We start from the raw sequence: 20,632 nt of genomic DNA, 5'->3' as shown, positions 1-20,632 counted from the left end.
ATATCTCGACAAAAAGCTCTATGCACTATCTCACTGATTTTCACAACTACCAAAATATGCTTTTCTGTTTTTACGAAGGGAGAATCCACACAAAATGACGAAAAGATATAGCACCCAAACAAGGACTTTAACCCTGGATCATCAAATCAAAAGTCAGATGCTCTACTCATTGATCTATCCGGGATGCTCATTGCGTCAATCGAGCCATCAGAACCGATCTGCCTTGATTTATGTTTCCTAAGGACTGTATGTTATTTCATTATTCAACGAGAGGCTTTTCAAGCTTTCTGACTGATTTATGCAACTAGTAAAATATGCTTTCTTGTTTTTTGGAAAGGAAGAATCCACATAGAACGACAAAACATTTATACCACCCAAACAGGGACTCGAACCCTGGACCCTCAGATTAAAAGTCTGATGCTCTACCGACTGAGCTATCCGGGCTGCTCATTATATTAAAATTTAGCCATCAGAATCGATCTGCCTAGAATTTTGTTCGATAAAGCCTGCGTGTTAATTCATAATTAAACGAGAGGCTTAAGGCGCTTTATGACAAAATTTCATAACAACCATGTTATGCTTTGTTGTTTTAGCAAAGGGAGAATTCACACAAAATGAAAAAAGAGGTATACCGCCCAAACAGGGACTGGAACCCTGGACCCTCAGATTAAAAGTCTGATGCTCTACCGACTGAGCTATCCGAACTTCTCATTACAATGAGATCGAACCATCAGAATCGCTCTGCCTGGATTTATGTTTCATAAAGACAGTATGTTAATTCATTATTCAAAGAGAGGCTTTTTGAGCTTTCGGACTGAGTTTCGCAAAAAGTAAAATATGCTTTCTGGTTTTTACAAAGGGATACTTCACAAAAAATGACAAAACGGATATACCACCCAAACAAAGACTCAAACCCTGGACCCTCAGCTTAAAAGTCTGATGCTCTACCGACTGAGCTATCCGGGCCTCTCATTATATTAAAATTGAGCCATCAGAATCGATCTGCTTTTACTTTTGTTCCATAAAACCTGCGTGTTAATTCATAATTAAACGAGAGGCTTTTTGCGCTTTGTGATTAAATTTCACAACAACCATGTTATGCTTTGTTGTTTTTACAAAGGGAGAATCCACACAAAATGAAAAAAACAAGTATACCGCCCAAACAGGGACTCGAACCCTGGAACCTCAGATTAAAAGTCTGATGCTCTACCGACTGAGCTTTCCGGGCTGCTCATTACATCAATCGAGCCATCAGAATCGATCTGATTTGATTTATCTTCCACAAAGACTGTATATTAATTCATATCTCGACAAGAAGCTCTATGCACTTTCTCACTGATTTTCACAACTACCAAAATGTGCTTTTCTGTTTTCACGAAGGGAGAATCCACACAAAATGACGAAAAAGATATAACACCCAAAAAAGGACTTTAACCCTGGATGATAAGATCAAAAGTCAGATGCTCTACTCATTGATCTATCCTGGCTGCTCATTGCATCAATCGAGCCATCAGAATCGATCTGCCTTGATTTATTTTTCATAAAGACTGTATTTTTTTCATTATTCAACGAGATGCTTTTCAAGCTTTCTGACTGATTTATGCAACTAGTAAAATATGATTTCTTGTTTTTAGAAATGAAGAATCCACACAAAATGAGAAAACATTTATACCGCCCAAACAGGGACTCGAACCCTGGTTCTTCAGATTAAAAGTCTGATGCTCTACTGACTGAGCTATCCGAACTTCTCATTACATTGAGATCGAACCATCAGAATCGATCTGCCTGGATTTATGTTTCATAAAAACTGTATGTTAATTCATTATTCAAAGAGAGGCTTTTCGAGCTTTCGGACTGAGTTTCGCAACAAGTAAAATATGCTTTCTGGTTTTTACAAAGGGATACTTTATAAAAAATGACAAAACGGATATACCACCCAAACAAGGACTCGAACCCTGGACCCTCAGCTGAAAAGTCTGATGCTCTACCGACTGAGCTATCCGGGCTGCTCATTATATTAAAATTGAGCCATCAGATTCGATCTGCCTTTACTTTTGTTCAATAAAACCTGCGTGTTAATTCATAATTAAACGAGAGGCTTTTTGCGCTTTGTGACTAAATTTCGCAACAACCATGTTACGCTTACTTGTTTTTACAAAAGGAGAATCCACACATAATGAAAAAACAAGTATACCGCCCAAACAGGGACTCGAACCCTGGACCCTCGGATTAAAAGTGTGATGCTCTACCGACTGAGCTATCCGCGCTGCTCATTATATTAAAATGGAGCCATCAGAATCGATCTGCCTAGAATTTTGTTCGATAAAACCTGCGTGTTAATTCATAAATAAACGAGAGGCTCTGTGCGCTTTATGACTAACTTTTGCAACAACCAAAATCTGCTTTCTTGTTTTTACAATAAGATAATCCACAAAAAACGAGAAAACAGGTATGCCGCCCAAACAGGGACTCGAACCCTGGACCCTCGGATTAAAAGTCTGATGCTCTACCGACTGAGCTATCCGGGCTGCTCGTTATATTAAAATTGAGCCATCAGAATCGATCTGCCTAGACTTTTGTTCGATAAAGCCTGCGTGTTAGTTCATAATTAAACGAGAGGCTATTGACGCTTTATGACTAAATTTCACAACAACCATGTTATGCTTTGTTGTTTTTACAAAGGGAGAATCCACACAAAATGAATAAACAGGTATACCACCCAAACAGGGACTCGAACCCTGGACCCTCAGATTAAATGTCTGATGCTCTTCCGACTGAGCTATCCGGGCTGCTCATTACATAAAATATGAGCCGTCAGAATCGATATGCTTAGACTTTTGTTCGATGAAGCCTGCGTGTTAATTCATAATTAAACGAGAGGCTCTTGGCGCTTTATGACTAAATTTCACAACAACCATGTTATGCTTTGTTGTTTTTACAAAGGGAGAATCCACACAAAATGAAAAAAACAAGTATACCGCCCAAACAGGGACTCGAACCCTGGACCCTCAGATTAAAAGTCTGATGCTCTACCGACTGAGCTATCCTAGCTGCTCATTGCTTCAATCGAGCCATCAGAATCGATCTGCCTTGATTTATTTTTCATAAAGACTGTATTTTATTTCATTATTCAACGAGATGCTTTTCAAGCTTTCTGACTGATTTATGCAACTAGTAAAATATGATTTCTTGTTTTTAGAAAGGAAGAATCCACACAAAATGAGAAAACATTTATACCGCCCAAACAGGGACTCGAACCCTGGTTCTTCAGATTAAAAGTCTGATGCTCTACCGACTGATCCATCCGGGCTGCTCATCGCATCCATCGAGCCATCAGAATCGATCCCCCTTGCCTTATGTTTCTTAAGGACTGTGTGTTAATTCATTATTCAATGAGAGGCTTTTCGTGCGTTCTGATTGATTTTCGCAACTAGTAAAATATGCTTTCTTGTTTTTAGAAAGGAAGAATCCACATAGAACGACAAAACACTTATACCACCCAAACAGGGACTCGAACCCTGGACCCTCAGATTAAAAGTCTGATGCTCTACCGACTGAGCTATCCGGGCTGCTCATTACATCAATCGAGCCATCAGAATCGATCTGATTTGATTTATCTTCCATAAAGACTGTATATTAATTCATATCTCGACAAGAAGCTCTATGCACTATCTCACTGATTTTCACAACTACCAAAATATGCTTTTCTGTTTTTACGAAAGGAGAATCCACACAAAATGACGAAAAAGATATAGCACCCAAACAAGGACTTTAACCCTGGATCATCAGATCAAAAGTCAGATGCTCTACTCATTGATCTATCCGGGCTGCTCATTGCGTCAATCGAGCCATCAGAATCGATCTGCCTTGATTTATGTTTCCTAAGGACTGTATGTTATTTCATTATTCAACGAGAAGCTTTTCAAGCTTTCTGACTGATTTATGCAACTAGTAAAATATGCTTTTTTGTTTTTTGGAAAGGACGAATCCACATAGAACGACAAAACATTTATACCACCCAAACAGGGACTCGAACCCTGGACCCTCAGATTAAAAGTCTGATGCTCTACCGACTGAGCTATCCGGGCTGCTCATTATACTAAAATTGAGCCATCAGAATCGATCTGCCTAGACTTTTGTTCGATAAAGCCTGCGTTTTAATTCATAATTAAACGAGAGGCTTTTGGCGCTTTATGACTAAATTTCACAACAACCATGTTATGCTTTGTTGTTTTAACAATGGGAGAATCCACACAAAATGAAAAAACAGGTATACCGCCCAAACAGGGACTGGAACCCTAGAACCTCAGATTAAAAGTCTGATGCTCTACCGACTGAGCTATCCGGGCTGCTCATTATACTAAAATTGAGCCATCAGAATCGATCTGCCTAGACTTTTGTTCGATAAAGCCTGCGTTTTAATTCATAATTAAACGAGAGGCTTTTTGCGCTTTGTGACTAAATTTCGCAACAACCGTGTTACGCTTTCTTGTTTTTACAAAGGGAGAATCCACACATAATGAAAAAACAAGTATACCGCCCAAACAGGGACTCGAACCCTGGACCCTCAGATTAAAAGTCTGATGCTCTACCGACTGAGCTATCCGCGCTGCTCATTATATTAAAGTTGAGCCTTCAGAATCGATCTGCCTAGACTTTTCTTCGATAAAGCCTGCGTGTTAATTCATAATTAAACGAGAGGCTCTTGGCGCATTATGACGAAATTTCACAACCACCATGTTATGTTTTGTTGTTTTAACAAAGGGAGAATCCACACAAAGTGACAAAAAGATATAGCACCGTAACAAGGACTTTAACCCTGGATCATCAGATCAAAAGTCAGATGCTCTACTTGTTGTATTGTAGTTGTTGTATTGTATTATCACGATAAGTCTTGTATCACAGAAAACACAGCTAACAGGTAAGAAGCACATAAAGGAACTGACTTAGTTAGCAAGCCCATAGCTATGGGTTATTAGACAATTATGCGATTATAGCACAGCTAAAAGAAAGCTGACTGCACAGCTAATATGTAACACATCTCCCTCACTATTCTGAGTTTATGGTTAGTCATGACCTTGTTAGAACTTAGAACTGTCATAGTAATCAGGTCGTCTTCTATTACGAGTAGGATATCTGGGACTTTGTACTGGCCTCTCATCAGGTACAGATTGGGCAGGTTGGATGTTAAGATCATTTGAAGCTGTGATGATATTGTCATTGGTCGATGTATCATTAACTTGAAGTCTAGCTTGTAGTTGATTGGCATGTCGTCTCCATACACCACGGTCTGTTCGCACAGCATACAGTATGTTACCCAGCTTGTTAATTATCGTTCCAGGTATCCACTTAGGTCCAGAGCTATAGTTCCTTGCATAAACCAAAGAGTCTATTTCATACCGTGATGATGTAGAAGATGCTTGACCTGGTGAAAGAGTTTTCTTGTTCTGAATTGGTTTCAGCAAGGTCAGAGTATTTCTCGGCTGTCGTCCATGTAGAACTTCAGCAGGTGATTTCCAGTTCAAAGAGGGATGAGGCAAACATCTGTAAGTGGTTAAAAACAGTTGTAGGGCAGTCTTGATTTTCTCCCCTCCTGCACAATTCTTCTCTACAGACTGCTTAAGAGTCTGGACAAATCTCTCCGCTTCTCCATTCGATGCAGGATGGAATGCGGGAGATGTTATATGTTTAATGCCATGCATGGTGCAGAACTGGTCAAATTCATTTGACACGAATTGTGGGCCGTTATCCGTAACAATAGTCCGAGGAAGACCTTCATGTACAAAGATCTGTCGTAGCACGCCAATTGTGTCCTTAGAAGTAGTTTTTCCTACATCTAGCATAGCAACGTACGGATATCGAGAATGTGCATCTACACAAACCAACCACATCTGACCTTTAAAAGGTCCTGCATAATCCAAATTAATTCGTTCCCATGGTAGTTGGGTGGACGGCCAACTTTGGTAAGTCTTGGCTGGTTCATTAGCACAGATTCGGCAAGGTTCACAAGCTTTGATTAGCTGTTCTATGTCTGCATTGATGCTAGGCCACCATGCGTATCGACGAGCAAGCTGTTTTACTCTTTCTACACCCCAGTGTGATGTATGCAGCAAGTCTAACACTTTACTCTTCAGAGCCTGTGGAATGACAACTCTAGTAGTGCCATCACGTTGCAAAAGCACAGCCTCCCCATGAACAAAAAGAGACCCCCTCATATTCCAATATGGCCGCAAATGTTCATAGCTAGCTGTAAGCTTACTGGGCCAAAGGCCATTCAGTATCCACTCTTTCACTATCTGTAGTGATGTGTCTTTCATGGTTTCTTGTTTAACAGCCTCATCGTCAAGGGGACCATGATCGAGCTCCTCTTGTATAGTGTGTGAGACCTCAATGCTCTCCTTCTCTTCATCATGGTCACACTTAGGGTCTGCCCCTATAGGTAACCTGGACAAGCCATCTGCATTGCCATGCTGTGCTGTAGGTCTGTACCTGATGTCATACTGATAAGCCATCAGTGTGAGGGCCCATCTCTGCAGTCGCTGAGCTGTTAAAACGGGGATATTCTTTTCTGGTGAAAACATGGCAACCAGGGGTTTATGATCAGTAATGAGCGTGAAACGTCTCCCATATAGATACTGTCTAAACTTAGTCACTCCATAGATGATAGAAAGCGCTTCTTTCTCTATCTGTGAGTAATTCTTTTGGTGCACGCTCAATGTCTTTGATGCATGTGCTAGTGGTCTTTCAGCTCCATTTTCCTCTTGTAGGAGTACTGCCCCAATTCCATAGTTAGATGCGTCTGTTGCTAGAACCAGCGGTTTACTCTGGTCAAAATGGGTAAGTTTGGTAGCCTTGATGACACTTTCTTTAAGAACATGGAAGGCCTTGTCACACTCGTCAGTCCAGTCAAACTCGACATTTTCACGAAGAAACTTGTAGAGGGGGGCTGCTTTGCTAGACAGGTCAGCAATGTATGAGCCATAATAGTTGATCTTGCCCAAAAACGCCTGTAGCTGTTGTAAGTTCTGTGGTCGTGGAAGCTGTTCAATAGCCTCTATTGCAGAATTCGAGGGAGTCTTGCCGTTCTTGTCTATTATGTGACCTAGGTATTCAACAGCATTCTTAAAGAACTCGCATTTCTCTCTTTGTATGCGGAGCCCATACTCCTGTAGTCTAGCTAAGAGTTTGTCGAGGTTAGACCAGTGCTCACTCTCACTGCTACCAGTGACAATCAGATCATCTAAGTATGCTGCAACTCCAGGTAAGTCAGCAATCATTGAGTCCATGCATCGCTGAAACTGTGCAGGGCTTGATGCCAATCCAAAACACATCTTGTTGTAGCGAAACAAACCACATTGAGTGTTGATGACACACAACTTCTTTGCATCATCATCTAACTCTAGTTGCAAGTAGGCATCTGCCAGGTCTATCTTGGAAAAGTGTACCCCGCCTCTCAACTTCTCTAGCAACTCTTCAAGGCTTGGTAATGGGTGTTGATCAATTGATATTTGTTGGTTCAACATCTTGAAATCACCACATATACGCACTCTTCCATTTGGTTTGGAAACTGCTACTATTGGAGCAGCATAATCACTAAAGTCCACATGTTCCAAAACACCAGCTTTAACTAATCGATCTAGCTCTTCTTTTACAGCTTGGCGTCTAGAGAATGGCACTACACGAGGTTTAGAAAAGCTTGGTGTGCTTCCTGGTTTCAAGCGTACTGGTACTTTTACCTTTTTACATCGGCCAAGACCTGTCTTGAAGACATCAGAGTACTTAGAGGAGAGTGCAGCGATTTTGTCCCTAAATCCAATAGGGTTACTTCCTGTGACAGTACAGGTAACATCACAACTACCCTGTGTCAATATAGCTAGCCCCTGCTGAGAGAGACCGAATTTGTCACTCCAATCTAGACCAAAAAGGTTTGAGCCTTGTGTTGTGTTTACAACAAGAAGTTTGAGATTTTGTTTTTCCACATCTCCTACCTTCACACTAACTGAACATTGTCCTTTAATCTGTAACTCACTCTGCCCATATGCTTTAAGATGGGTACTGACAGGTAAGAGGGGGGGTGATCCAAGACTTTGGTAGCCTTGCAAATCAACTATAGAGCAAGTAGCCCCTGTGTCCCATTGAAACATTGCATCATGACCATTGACAACAGTTTTGATCCAAACCTTTCTATTGACTCGTTGGAAAAGATTATCTGAAACTGCATGTACTGAATGATAAGGTTCACTTGCATCAGTGAGCACACTTAACACAGAGTTTTCAACTGTCCTAGCAGACTGTTCTGTCTGACTTTGTGCTGCTGTCTTAGCCATACAGACAGCCTCAATGTGACCTTTGACCTCACATTTCCTGCAGACAAATGCTCTGCAGGGACAATTTTTTCTGTCATGTTTAATGTAACAGCTAGGGCAAGACTTCAACATACCTGTGTTCTGTGCATTAGCTTGTTGCTTTCCAATGGTTTGTTGACCTCGGCGTGATCTTTGCTTGTACTGACCTGACATTTTGTTTACTGTGTCTTCAAGAGCTGGAGCAGTTGTCTCCCCCTTGAGAATTTTATCGGTCTCCGTTGTCTTGATGAATGCTGTAGCCTTCTTAAGAACATCATTAAGAGAGGGATCAGCATCAAGTAGACACTGGCGACGTACATCAGCATGTGGCGTCTCTTTAATGATTATGTCACGAATTTGTTCATCAACATAACTAGTGCCACAGCCTGTGCTTTTGCACGTGAAAGCACAGTGCCGTGCGAGTCCACGAAGTTCTGCAGCCCAATCAACATAGGACTGACCAGTCTTCATCTTACATTGAGAAAATTCAAATCTTGCTGCCTGAACATGTATGGTATCTGCAAAGTGTTCATTAAGTTTCTCCGACAACTCAGTAAATGACTTGCTTGTAATATCCTCTGCGCCAAATAAGTTTGACAACAAGTCGTATGTCTCAGCTCCTACCCAAGATAGTAAGCATGCTCGTTTCTGACTGTCATCTACCACCCGATACACATTAAAGTGCTGATTGAAACGTTGAAGGTACTGGTTCCATTTTTCTTTACCCCTGTCGTATGCTTCAAACTTGGGTATGGCGACAGCTACTGGTATTGATGCAGCACTATCACTCTTGGTAGCTTCAAACAAGGAGATAAACTGCTTCTGTAGATCAGCGTTTTGCTGCTGGAACTGTTGTTGCTGTTTCTGCATAGCATCGATCAAAGCTTTTATGTTAGGATCCATAGCAAGACAATAGAAAAATGCTGGCTGTGAGTCCACAATGTTCGTTCCTGACACCAGTTGTTGTATTGTATTATCACGATAAGTCTTGTATCACAGAAAACACAGCTAACAGGTAAGAAGCACATAAAGGAACTGACTTAGTTAGCAAGCCCATAGCTATGGGTTATTAGACAATTATGCGATTATAGCACAGCTAAAAGAAAGCTGACTGCACAGCTAATATGTAACACTACTCATTGATCTATCCGGACTGCTCATTGCATCAATCAAGCCATCAGAATCGATTTGCCTTGATTTATGTTTCATAATGACTGTATATTATTTCATTATTCAATGAGAGGCTTTTCAAGCTTTCTGACTGATTTATGCAACTAGTAAAATATGATTTTTTGTTTTTAGAAAGGAAGAATCCACACAAAATGGGAAAACATTTATACCGCCCACACAGGGACTCGAACCCTGAACCCTCAGATTAAAAGTCTGAAGCTCTACCGACTGATCCATCCGGGCTGCTCATCACATCAATCGAGCTCTCAGAATCGATATGCTTTGATTTATGTTCCATAAAACCTGCATGTTAATTCATTATTCAATGAGAGGCTTTTCGTGCATTCTGATTGATTTTCGCAACTAATAAATTATGCTTTCTTGTTTTAAGAAAGGTAGAATCCACATAGAACAACAGAACATTTATACCACCCAAACAGGGACTCCAACCCTGGACCCTCAGATTAAAAGTCTGATGCTCTACCGACTGAGCTATCCGGGCTGCTCATTACATCATTCGAGCCATCAAAATCGATCTGACTTGATTTATCTTCCATAAAGACTGTATTTTAATTCATATCTCGACAAGAAGCTCTGTGCACTTTCCCACTGATTTTCACAACTAACAAAATGTGCTTTTCTGTTTTCACGAAGGGAGAATCCACACAAAATGACGAAAAAGATATAACACCCAAAAAAGGACTTTAACCCTGGATGATAAGATCAAAAGTCAGATGCTCTACTCATTGATCTATCCTGGCTGCTCATTGCATCAAACGAGCCATCAGAATCGATCTGCCTTGATTTATTTTTTATAAAGACTGTATTTTATTTCATTATTCAACGAGATGCTTTTCAAGCTTTCTGACTGATTTATGCAACTAGTAAAATATGACTTCTTGTTTTTAGAAAGGAAGAATCCACACAAAATGAGAAAACATTTATACCACCCAAACAGGGACTCGAACCCTGGACCCTCAGATTAAAAGTCTGATGCTCTACCGACTGAGCTATCCCGGCTGCTCGTTATATTAAAATTGAGCCATCAGAATCGATCTGACTTGATCTATGTTCCATAAAGCCTGCGTGTTAATTCATTATTCATTGAGAGGTTTTTTGCGTTTTCTGACTGATTTCACAACCAGTAAAATATCCTTTCTTGTTTTTACAAAGGGAGATGACACACAAAATGACAAAACATTTATACCACCCAAACAGGGCCTCGGACCCTGGACCTTCAGGTTAAAAGTCTGATGCTCTATCGACAGAGCTATCCGGGCTGCTCATTACATCAATCGAGCCATCAGAATCGATCCGCCTTGATTTATGTTTCTTAAGGACTGTGTGTTAATTCATTGTTCAATGAGAGGCTTTTCGTGCGTTCTGATTGATTTTCGCAACTAGTAAAATATGCTTTCTTGTTTTTAGAAAGGAGGAATCCACATAGAACGACAAAACACTTATACCACCCAAACAGGGACTCGAACCCTGGACCCTCAGATTAAAAGTCTGATGCTCTACCGACTGAGCTATCCGGGCTGCTCATTACATCAATCGAGCCATCAGAATCGATCTGACTTGATTTATCTTCCATAAAGACTGTATTTTAATTTATATCTCGACAAAAAGCTTTATGCACTATCTCACTGATTTTCACAACTACCAAAATATGCTTTTCTGTTTTTACGAAGGGAGAATCCACACAAAATGACGAAAAAGATATAGCACCCAAACAAGGACTTTAACCCTGGATGATACGATCAAAAGTCAGATGCTCTACTCATTGATCTATCCTGGCTGCTCACTGCTTCAATCGAGCCATCAGAATCGATCTGCCTTGATTTATTTTTCATAAAGACTGTATTTTATTTCATTATTCAACGAGATGCTTTTCAAGCTTTCTGACTGATTTATGCCACTAGTAAAATATTATTTCTTGTTTTTAGAAAGGAAGAATCCACACAAAATGAGAAAACATTTATACCACCCAAATAGAGACTCGAACCCTGGACCCCCAAATTAAAAGTCTGATGCTCTACCGACTGAGCTATCCAGGCTGCTCATTATATTAAAATTTAGCCATCAGAATCGATCTGCCTTGATCTATGCTCCATAAAGCCTGCGTGTTAATTCATAATTAATTGAGAGGCACTGCGCGCTTTATAACTAACTTTCGCACCAACCAAAATATGCTTTTTTGTTTTTACAAATGGAGAATTCACTCAAAATGACAAAACAGGTATACCGCCCAAGCAGGGACTCTAACCCTGGACCCTCAGATTAAAAGTCTGATGCTCTACCGACTGAGCTATCCGGGCTGCTCATTATTCTAAAATTGAGCCATCAGAATCGATCTGCTTTTACTTTTGTTCGATAAAACCTGCGTATTGATTCATAATTGAACGAGAGGCTTTTTGCGCTTAATGACTAAATTTCACAACAACCATGTTATGCTTTGTTGTTTTAACAAAGGGAGAATCCACACAAAATGAAAAAACAGGTATACCGCCCAAACAGGGACTCGAACCCTGGACCCTCAGATTAAAAGTCTGATGCTCTACCGACTGAGCTATCCGGGCTACTCATTACATCATTCGAGCCATCAGAGTCGATCTGACTTGATTTATCTTCCATAAAGACTGTATTTTAATTCATATCTCGACAAGAAGCTCTATGCACTTCCTCACTGATTTTCACAACTACCAAAACGTGCTTTTCTGTTTTCACGAAGGGAGAATCCACACAAAATGACGAAAAAGATATAACACCCAAAAAAGGACTTCAACCCAGGATGATAAGATCAAAAGTCAGATGCTCTACTCATTGATCTATCCTGGCTGCTCATTGCATCAATCGAGCCATCAGAATCGATCTGCTTTGATTTATTTTTCATAAAGACTGTATTTTATTTCATTATTCAACGAGATGCTTTTCAAGCTTTCTGACTGATTTATGCAACTAGTAAAATATGATTTCTTGTTTTTAGAAAGAAAGAATCCACACAAAATGAGAAAACATTTATACCACCCAAACAGGGACTCGAACCTTAGTTCTTCAGATGAAAAGTCTGATGCTCTACCGACTGAGCTATCCGGGCTGCTCGTTATATTAAAATTGAGCCATCAGAATCGATTTGCCTAGACTTTTGTTCGATAAAGCCTGTGTGTTAATTCATAATTAAACGAGAGGCTCTTGGCGCGTTATGACTAAATTTCACAACAGCCATGTTATGCTTTGTTGTTTTTACAAAAGGAGAATCCACACAAAATGAAAAAAAACAAGTATACCACCCAAACAGGGACTCGAACCCTGGACCCTCAGATTAAAAGTCTGATGCTCTACCGATTGCTCCATCAGGGCTGCTCATCACATCAATCGAGCCATAAGAATCGATCGGACTTGATTTATCTTCCATAAAGACTGTATTTTAATTCATATCACGACAAGAAGCTTTATGCACTTTCTCACTGATTTTCACAACTACCAAAAAATGCTTTTTTGTTTTTACGAAGGGAGAATCCACACAAAATGACGAAAAAGATATAGCACCCAAACAAGGACTTTAACCCTGGATCTTAAGATCAAAAGTCAGATGCTCTACTCATTGATCTATCCGGGCTGTTCATTACATCAATCGAGCCATCAGAATCGATCTGCCTTGATTAATGTTTCATAACAATTGTACGTTATTTCATTATTCAACGAGAGGCTTTTCGTGCTTTCTGACTGATTTATGCAACTAGTAAAATATGATTTCCTGTTTTTAAAAAGGAAGAATCCACACAAAATGAGAAAACATTTATACCGCCCAAACACGGACTCGAACCCTGGTTCTTCAGATTAAAAGTCTGATGCTCTACCGACTGATCCATCCGGGCTGCTCATCGCATCAATCGAGCCATCAGAATCGATCCCCCTTGCCTTATGTTTCTTAAGGACTGTGTGTTAATTCATTATTCAATGAGAGGCTTTTCGTGCGTTCTGATTGATTTTCGCAACTAGTAAAATATGCTTTCTTGTTTTTAGAAAGGAAGAATCCACATAGAACGACAAAACACTTATACCACCGAAACAGGGACTCGAACCCTGGACCCTCAGATTAAAAGTCTGATGCTCTACCGACTGAGCTATCCGGGCTGCTCATTACATTGAGATCGAACCATCAGAATCGATCTGCCTGGATTTATGTTTCATAAAAACTGTATGTTAATTCATTATTCAAAGAGAGGCTTTTCGAGCTTTCGGACTGAGTTTCGCAACAAGTAAAATATGCTTTCTGGTTTTTACAAAGGGATACTTTATAAAAAATGACAAAACGGATATACCACCCAAACAAGGACTCGAACCCTGGACCCTCAGCTGAAAAGTCTGATGCTCTACCGACTGAGCTATCCGGGCTGCTCATTATATTAAAATTGAGCCATCAGATTCGATCTGCCTTTACTTTTGTTCAATAAAACCTGCGTGTTAATTCATAATTAAACGAGAGGCTTTTTGCGCTTTGTGACTAAATTTCGCAACAACCATGTTACGCTTACTTGTTTTTACAAAAGGAGAATCCACACATAATGAAAAAACAAGTATACCGCCCAAACAGGGACTCGAACCCTGGACCCTCAGATTAAAAGTCTGATGCTCTACCGACTGAGCTATCCGCGCTGCTCATTATATTAAAATGGAGCCATCAGAATCGATCTGCCTAGAATTTTGTTCGATAAACCCTGCGTGTTAATTCATAAATAAACGAGAGGCTCTGTGCGCTTTATGACTAACTTTTGCAACAACCAAAATCTGCTTTCTTGTTTTTACAATAAGATAATCCACAAAAAACGAGAAAACAGGAATGCTGCCCAAACAGGGTCTCGAACCCTGGACCCTCAGATTAAAAGTCTGATGCTCTACCGACTGAGCTATCCGGGCTGCTCGTTATATTAAAATTGAGCCATCAGAATCGATCTGCCTAGACTTTTGTTCGATAAAGCCTGCGTGTTAGTTCATAATTAAACGAGAGGCTATTGACGCTTTATGACTAAATTTCACAACAACCATGTTATGCTTTGTTGTTTTTACAAAGGGAGAATCCACACAAAATGAATAAACAGGTATACCACCCAAACAGGGACTCGAACCCTGGACCCTCAGATTAAATGTCTGATGCTCTACCGACTGAGCTATCCGGGCTGCTCATTACATTAAATATGAGCCGTCAGAATCGATATGCTTAGACTTTTGTTCGATGAAGCCTGCGTGTTAATTCATAATTAAACGAGAGGCTCTTGGCGCTTTATGACTAAATTTCACAACAACCATGTTATGTTTGTTGTTTTTACAAAGGGAGAATCCACACAAAATGAGAAAACATTTATACTGCCCAAACAGGGACTCGAACCCTGGACCCTCAGATTAAAAGTCTGATGCTCTACCGACTGAGCTATCCTGGCTGCTCATTGCATCAATCGAGCCATCAGAATCGATCTGCCTTGATTTATTTTTCATAAAGACTGTATTTTATTTCATTATTCAACGAGATGCTTTTCAAGCTTTCTGACTGATTTATGCAACTAGTAAAATATGATTTCTTGTTTTTAGAAAGGAAGAATCCACATAGAACGACAAAACACTTATACCACCCAAACAGGGACTCGAACCCTGGACCCTCAGATTAAAAGTCTGATGCTCTACCGACTGAGCTTTCCGGGCTGCTCATTACATCAATCGAGCCATCAGAATCGATCTGATTTGATTTATCTTCCATAAAGACTGTATATTAATTCATATCTCGACAAGAAGCTCTATGCACTATCTCACTGATTTTCACAACTACCAAAATATGCTTTTCTGTTTTTACGAAAGGAGAATCCACACAAAATGACGAAAAAGATATAGCACCCCAACAAGGACTTTAACCCTGGATCATCAGATCAAAAGTCAGATGCTCTACTCATTGATCTATCCGGGCTGCTCATTGCGTCAATCGAGCCATCATAATCGATCTGCCTTGATTTATGTTTCCTAAGGACTGTATGTTATTTCATTATTCAACGAGAAGCTTTTCAAGCTTTCTGACTGATTTATGCAACTAGTAAAATATGCTTTCTTGTTTTTTGGAAAGGACGAATCCACATAGAACGACAAAACATTTATACCACCCAAACAGGGACTCGAACCCTGGACCCTCAGATTAAAAGTCTGATGCTCTACCGACTGAGCTATCCGGGCTGCTCATTATATTAAAATTTAGCCATCAGAATCGATCTGTCTTGATCTATGTTCAATAAAGCCTGCGTGTTAATTCATAATTAATTGAGAGGCACTGCGCGCTTTATAACTAACTTTCGCACCAACCAAAATATGCTTTTTTGTTTTTACAAATGGAAAATTCACTCAAAATGACAAAACAGCTATACCGCCCAAGCAGGGACTCTAACCCTGGACCCTCAGATTAAAAGTCTGATGCTCTACCGACTGAGCTATCCGGGCTGCTCATTATACTAAAATTGAGCCATCAGAATCGATCTGCCTAGACTTTTGTTCGATAAAGCCTGCGTTTTAATTCATAATTAAACGAGAGGCTTTTGGCGCTTTATGACTAAATTTCACAACAACCATGTTATGCTTTGTTGTTTTAACAATGGGAGAATCCACACAAAATGAAAAAACAGGTATACCGCCCAAACAGGGACTGGAACCCTAGAACCTCAGATTAAAAGTCTGATGCTCTACCGACTGAGCTATCCGGGCTGCTCATTATACTAAAATTGAGCCATCAGAATCGATCCGCCTTGATTTATGTTTCTTAAGGACTGTGTGTTAATTCATTGTTCAATGAGAGGCTTTTCGTGCGTTCTGATTGATTTTCGCAACTAGTAAAATATGCTTTCTTGTTTTTAGAATGGAAGAATCCACATAGAACGACAAAACACTTATACCACCCAAACAGGGACTCGAACCCTGGACCCTCAGATTAAAAGTCTGATGCTCTACCGACTGAGCTATCCGGGCTGCTCATTACATCAATCGAGCCATCAGAATCGATCTGACTTGATTTATCTTCCATAAAGACTGTATTTTAATTTATATCTCGACAAAAAGCTTTATGCACTATCTCACTGATTTTCACAACTACCAAAATATGCTCTTCTGTTTTTACGAAGGGAGAATCCACACAAAATGACGAAAAAGATATAGCACCCAAACAAGGACTTTAACCCTGGATGATACGATCAAAAGTCAGATGCTCTACTCATTGATCTATCCTGGCTGCTCACTGCTTCAATCGAGCCATCAGAATCGATCTGCCTTGACTTATTTTTCATAAAGACTGTATTTTATTTCATTATTCAACGAGATGCTTTTCAAGCTTTCTGACTGATTTATGCCACTAGTAAAATATTATTTCTTGTTTTTAGAAAGGAAGAATCCACACAGAATGAGAAAACATTTATACCACCCAAATAGAGACTCGAACCCTGGACCCTCAGATTAAAAGTCTGATGCTCTACCGACTGAGCTATCCAGGCTGCTCATTATATTAAAATTTAGCCATCAGAATCGATCTGCCTTGCTCTATGCTCCATAAAGCCTGCGTGTTAATTCATAATTAATTGAGAGGCACTGCGCGCTTTATAACTAACTTTCGCACCAACCAAACTATGCTTTTTTGTTTTTACAAATGGAGAATTCACTCAAAATGACAAAACAGGTATACCGCCCAAGCAGGGACTCTAACCCTGGACCCTCAGATTAAAAGTCTGATGCTCTACCGACTGAGCTATCCGGGCTGCTCATTATTCTAAAATTGAGCCATCAGAATCGATCTGCTTTTACTTTTGTTCGATAAAACCTGCGTATTGATTCATAATTGAACGAGAGGCTTTTTGCGCTTAATGACTAAATTTCACAACAACCATGTTATGCTTTGTTGTTTTAACAAAGGGAGAATCCACACAAAATGAAAAAACAGGTATACCGCCCAAACAGGGACTCGAACCCTGGACCCTCAGATTAAAAGTCTGATGCTCTACCGACTGAGCTATCCGGGCTACTCATTACATCATTCGAGCCATCAGAATCGATCTGACTTGATTTATCTTCCATAAAGACTGTATTTTAATTCATATCTCGACAAGAAGCTCTATGCACTTTCTCACTGATTTTCACAACTACCAAAATGTGCTTTTCTGTTTTCACGAAGGGAGAATCCACACAAAATGACGAAAAAGATATAACACCCAAAAAAGGACTTCAACCCTGGATGATAAGATCAAAAGTCAGATGCTCTACTCATTGATCTATCCTGGCTGCTCATTGCATCAATCGAGCCATCAGAATCGATCTGCTTTGATTTATTTTTCATAAAGACTGTATTTTATTTCATTATTCAACGAGATGCTTTTCAAGCTTTCTGACTGATTTATGCAACTAGTAAAATATGATTTCTTGTTTTTAGAAAGGAAGAATCCACACAAAATGAGAAAACATTTATACCGCCCAAACAGGGACTCGAACCTTAGTTCTTCAGATGAAAAGTCTGATGCTCTACCGACTGAGCTATCCGGGCTGCTCGTTATATTAAAATTGAGCCATCAGAATCGATTTGCCTAGACTTTTGTTCGATAAAGCCTGTGTGTTAATTCATAATTAAACGAGAGGCTCTTGGCGCGTTATGACTAAATTTCACAACAGCCATGTTATGCTTTGTTGTTTTTACAAAAGGAGAATCCACACAAAATGAAAAAAAACAAGTATACCACCCAAACAGGGACTCGAACCCTGGACCCTCAGATTAAAAGTCTGATGCTCTACCGATTGCTCCATCAGGGCTGCTCATCACATCAATCGAGCCATCAGAATCGATCGGACTTGATTTATCTTCCATAAAAACTGTATTTTAATTCATATCACGACAAGAAGCTTTATGCACTTTCTCACTGATTTTCACAACTACCAAAAAATGCTTTTTTGTTTTTACGAAGGGAGAATCCACACAAAATGACGAAAAAGATATAGCACCCAAACAAGGACTTTAACCCTGGATCTTAAGATCAAAAGTCAGATGCTCTACTCATTGATCTATCCGGGCTGTTCATTACATCAATCGAGCCATCAGAATCGATCTGCCTTGATTAATGTTTCATAACAATTGTACGTTATTTCATTATTCAACGAGAGGCTTTTCGTGCTTTCTGACTGATTTATGCAACTAGTAAAATATGATTTCCTGTTTTTAAAAAGGAAGAATCCACACAAAATGAGAAAACATTTATACCGCCCAAACACGGACTCGAACCCTGGTTCTTCAGATTAAAAGTCTGATGCTCTACCGACTGATCCATCCGGGCTGCTCATCGCATCAATCGAGCCATCAGAATCGATCCCCCTTGCCTTATGTTTCTTAAGGACTGTGTGTTAATTCATTATTCAATGAGAGGCTTTTCGTGCGTTCTGATTGATTTTCGCAACTAGTAAAATATGCTTTCTTGTTTTTAGAAAGGAAGAATCCACATAGAACGACAAAACACTTATACCACCGAAACAGGGACTCGAACCCTGGACCCTCAGATTAAAAGTCTGATGCTCTACCGACTGAGCTATCCGGGCTGCTCATTACATCAATCGAGCCATCAGAATCGATCTGACTTGATTTATCTTCCATAAAGACTGTATTTTAATTTATATCTCGACAAAAAGCTCTATGCACTATCTCACTGATTTTCACAACTACCAAAATATGCTTTTCTGTTTTTAAGCAGTCTTTCTGCCTGCGTGTTAATTCATTATTCATTGAGAGGCTTTTTGCGTTTTCTGACTGATTTTCACAACCAGTAAAATATGCTTTCTTGTTTTTACAAAGGGAGAATTCACACAAAATGACAAAACATTTATACCACCCAAACAGGGCCTAGGACCCTGGACCTTCAGGTTAAAAGTCTGATGCTCTATCGACAGAGCTATCCGGGCTGCTCATTACATCAATCGATCCATCAGAATCGATCCGCCTTGATTTATGTTTTATAAGGACTGTCTGTTCATTCAGTATTCAATGAGAGGCTTTTCAAGCTTTCTGACTGATTTTCGCAACTAGTAAAATATGCTTTTTTATTTTTAGAAAAGAAGAATCCGCATAAAATGACAAAACATTTATACCACCCAAACAGGGACTTGGACCCTGGACCTTCAGGTTAAAAGTCTGACGCTCTACCGACTGATCTATTCGGGCTGCTCATCGCATCAATCGAGCTCTCAGAATCGATATGCTTTGATTTATGTTCCATAAAACCTGCGTGGTAATTAATAATTAAACGAGAGGCTCTTGGCGCTTTATGACTAAATTTCACAACAACCATGTTATGCTTTGTTGTTTTTACAAAGGGAGAATCCACACAAAATGAAAAAATAAGTATCCCACCCAAACAGGGACTCGAATTCTGGACCCTCAGATTAAAAGTCTGTTGCTCTACCGACTGAGCTATCCGGGCTGCTCATTACATCAATCGAGCCATCAGAATCGATCTGATTTGATTTATCTTCCATAAAGACTGTATTTTAATTCATATCTCGACGAAAAGCTCTATGCACTTTCTCACTGATTTTCACAACTACCAAAATGTGCTTTTCTGTTTTCACGAAGGGAGAATCCACACAAAATGACGAAAAAGATATAGCACCCAAAAAAGGACTTTAACCCTGGATCATAAGATCAAAAGTCAGATGCTCTACTCATTGATCTATCCTGGCTGCTCATTGCATCAATCGAGCAATCAGAATCGATCTGCCTTGACTTATTTTTCATAAAGACTGTATTTTATTTCATTATTCAACGATAGGCTTTTCAAGCTTTCTGACTGATTTATGCAACTAGTAAAATTTGCTTTCTTGTTTTTTGGAAAGGAAGAATCCACATAGAACGACAAAACATTTATACCACCCAAACAGGGACTCGAACCCTGGACCCTCAGATTAAAAGTCTGATGCTCTACCGACTGAGCTATCCGGGCTGCTCATTATATTAAAATTTAGCCATCAGAATCGATCTGCCTTGATCTATGTTCCATAAAGCCTGCGTGTTAATTCATAATTAATTGAGAGGCACTGCGCGCTTTATAACTAACTTTCGC

At 39.8% G+C, this 20,632-nt stretch overlaps 14 non-coding genes across 14 annotated transcripts; all 14 read right to left on the bottom strand.

Moving 5' to 3' along the window:
- Positions 1–371: 371 nt before the first annotated feature.
- Trnak-uuu (transfer RNA lysine (anticodon UUU)) lies at positions 372–444 on the bottom strand. The gene has a single exon. It is a non-coding gene; the product is annotated as a tRNA-Lys (tRNA).
- Positions 445–2,455: 2,011 nt separating this feature from the next.
- On the bottom strand, positions 2,456–2,528 carry Trnak-uuu (transfer RNA lysine (anticodon UUU)). Its single transcript has one exon. It is a non-coding gene; the product is annotated as a tRNA-Lys (tRNA).
- A 968-nt stretch (positions 2,529–3,496) lies between these two features.
- On the bottom strand, positions 3,497–3,569 carry Trnak-uuu (transfer RNA lysine (anticodon UUU)). The gene has a single exon. It is a non-coding gene; the product is annotated as a tRNA-Lys (tRNA).
- Positions 3,570–4,015: 446 nt separating this feature from the next.
- Trnak-uuu (transfer RNA lysine (anticodon UUU)) lies at positions 4,016–4,088 on the bottom strand. Its single transcript has one exon. It is a non-coding gene; the product is annotated as a tRNA-Lys (tRNA).
- Positions 4,089–4,537: 449 nt separating this feature from the next.
- On the bottom strand, positions 4,538–4,610 carry Trnak-uuu (transfer RNA lysine (anticodon UUU)). The gene has a single exon. It is a non-coding gene; the product is annotated as a tRNA-Lys (tRNA).
- A 6,371-nt stretch (positions 4,611–10,981) lies between these two features.
- Positions 10,982–11,054, bottom strand: Trnak-uuu (transfer RNA lysine (anticodon UUU)). The gene has a single exon. It is a non-coding gene; the product is annotated as a tRNA-Lys (tRNA).
- A 967-nt stretch (positions 11,055–12,021) lies between these two features.
- On the bottom strand, positions 12,022–12,094 carry Trnak-uuu (transfer RNA lysine (anticodon UUU)). The gene has a single exon. It is a non-coding gene; the product is annotated as a tRNA-Lys (tRNA).
- Positions 12,095–14,101: 2,007 nt separating this feature from the next.
- Positions 14,102–14,174, bottom strand: Trnak-uuu (transfer RNA lysine (anticodon UUU)). Its single transcript has one exon. It is a non-coding gene; the product is annotated as a tRNA-Lys (tRNA).
- Positions 14,175–14,362: 188 nt separating this feature from the next.
- Positions 14,363–14,435, bottom strand: Trnak-uuu (transfer RNA lysine (anticodon UUU)). Its single transcript has one exon. It is a non-coding gene; the product is annotated as a tRNA-Lys (tRNA).
- A 448-nt stretch (positions 14,436–14,883) lies between these two features.
- Positions 14,884–14,956, bottom strand: Trnak-uuu (transfer RNA lysine (anticodon UUU)). Its single transcript has one exon. It is a non-coding gene; the product is annotated as a tRNA-Lys (tRNA).
- Positions 14,957–15,661: 705 nt separating this feature from the next.
- Positions 15,662–15,734, bottom strand: Trnak-uuu (transfer RNA lysine (anticodon UUU)). The gene has a single exon. It is a non-coding gene; the product is annotated as a tRNA-Lys (tRNA).
- Positions 15,735–16,444: 710 nt separating this feature from the next.
- Positions 16,445–16,517, bottom strand: Trnak-uuu (transfer RNA lysine (anticodon UUU)). The gene has a single exon. It is a non-coding gene; the product is annotated as a tRNA-Lys (tRNA).
- A 967-nt stretch (positions 16,518–17,484) lies between these two features.
- On the bottom strand, positions 17,485–17,557 carry Trnak-uuu (transfer RNA lysine (anticodon UUU)). The gene has a single exon. It is a non-coding gene; the product is annotated as a tRNA-Lys (tRNA).
- A 2,882-nt stretch (positions 17,558–20,439) lies between these two features.
- Trnak-uuu (transfer RNA lysine (anticodon UUU)) lies at positions 20,440–20,512 on the bottom strand. Its single transcript has one exon. It is a non-coding gene; the product is annotated as a tRNA-Lys (tRNA).
- Positions 20,513–20,632: the final 120 nt, after the last annotated feature.

The sequence above is a fragment of the Watersipora subatra genome, chromosome 3, assembly GCF_963576615.1.
Source record: "Watersipora subatra chromosome 3, tzWatSuba1.1, whole genome shotgun sequence".
Taxonomy (NCBI): Eukaryota; Metazoa; Bryozoa; class Gymnolaemata; order Cheilostomatida; family Watersiporidae; genus Watersipora; species Watersipora subatra.
This window is presented reverse-complemented; position numbering and strand designations above follow the sequence as displayed.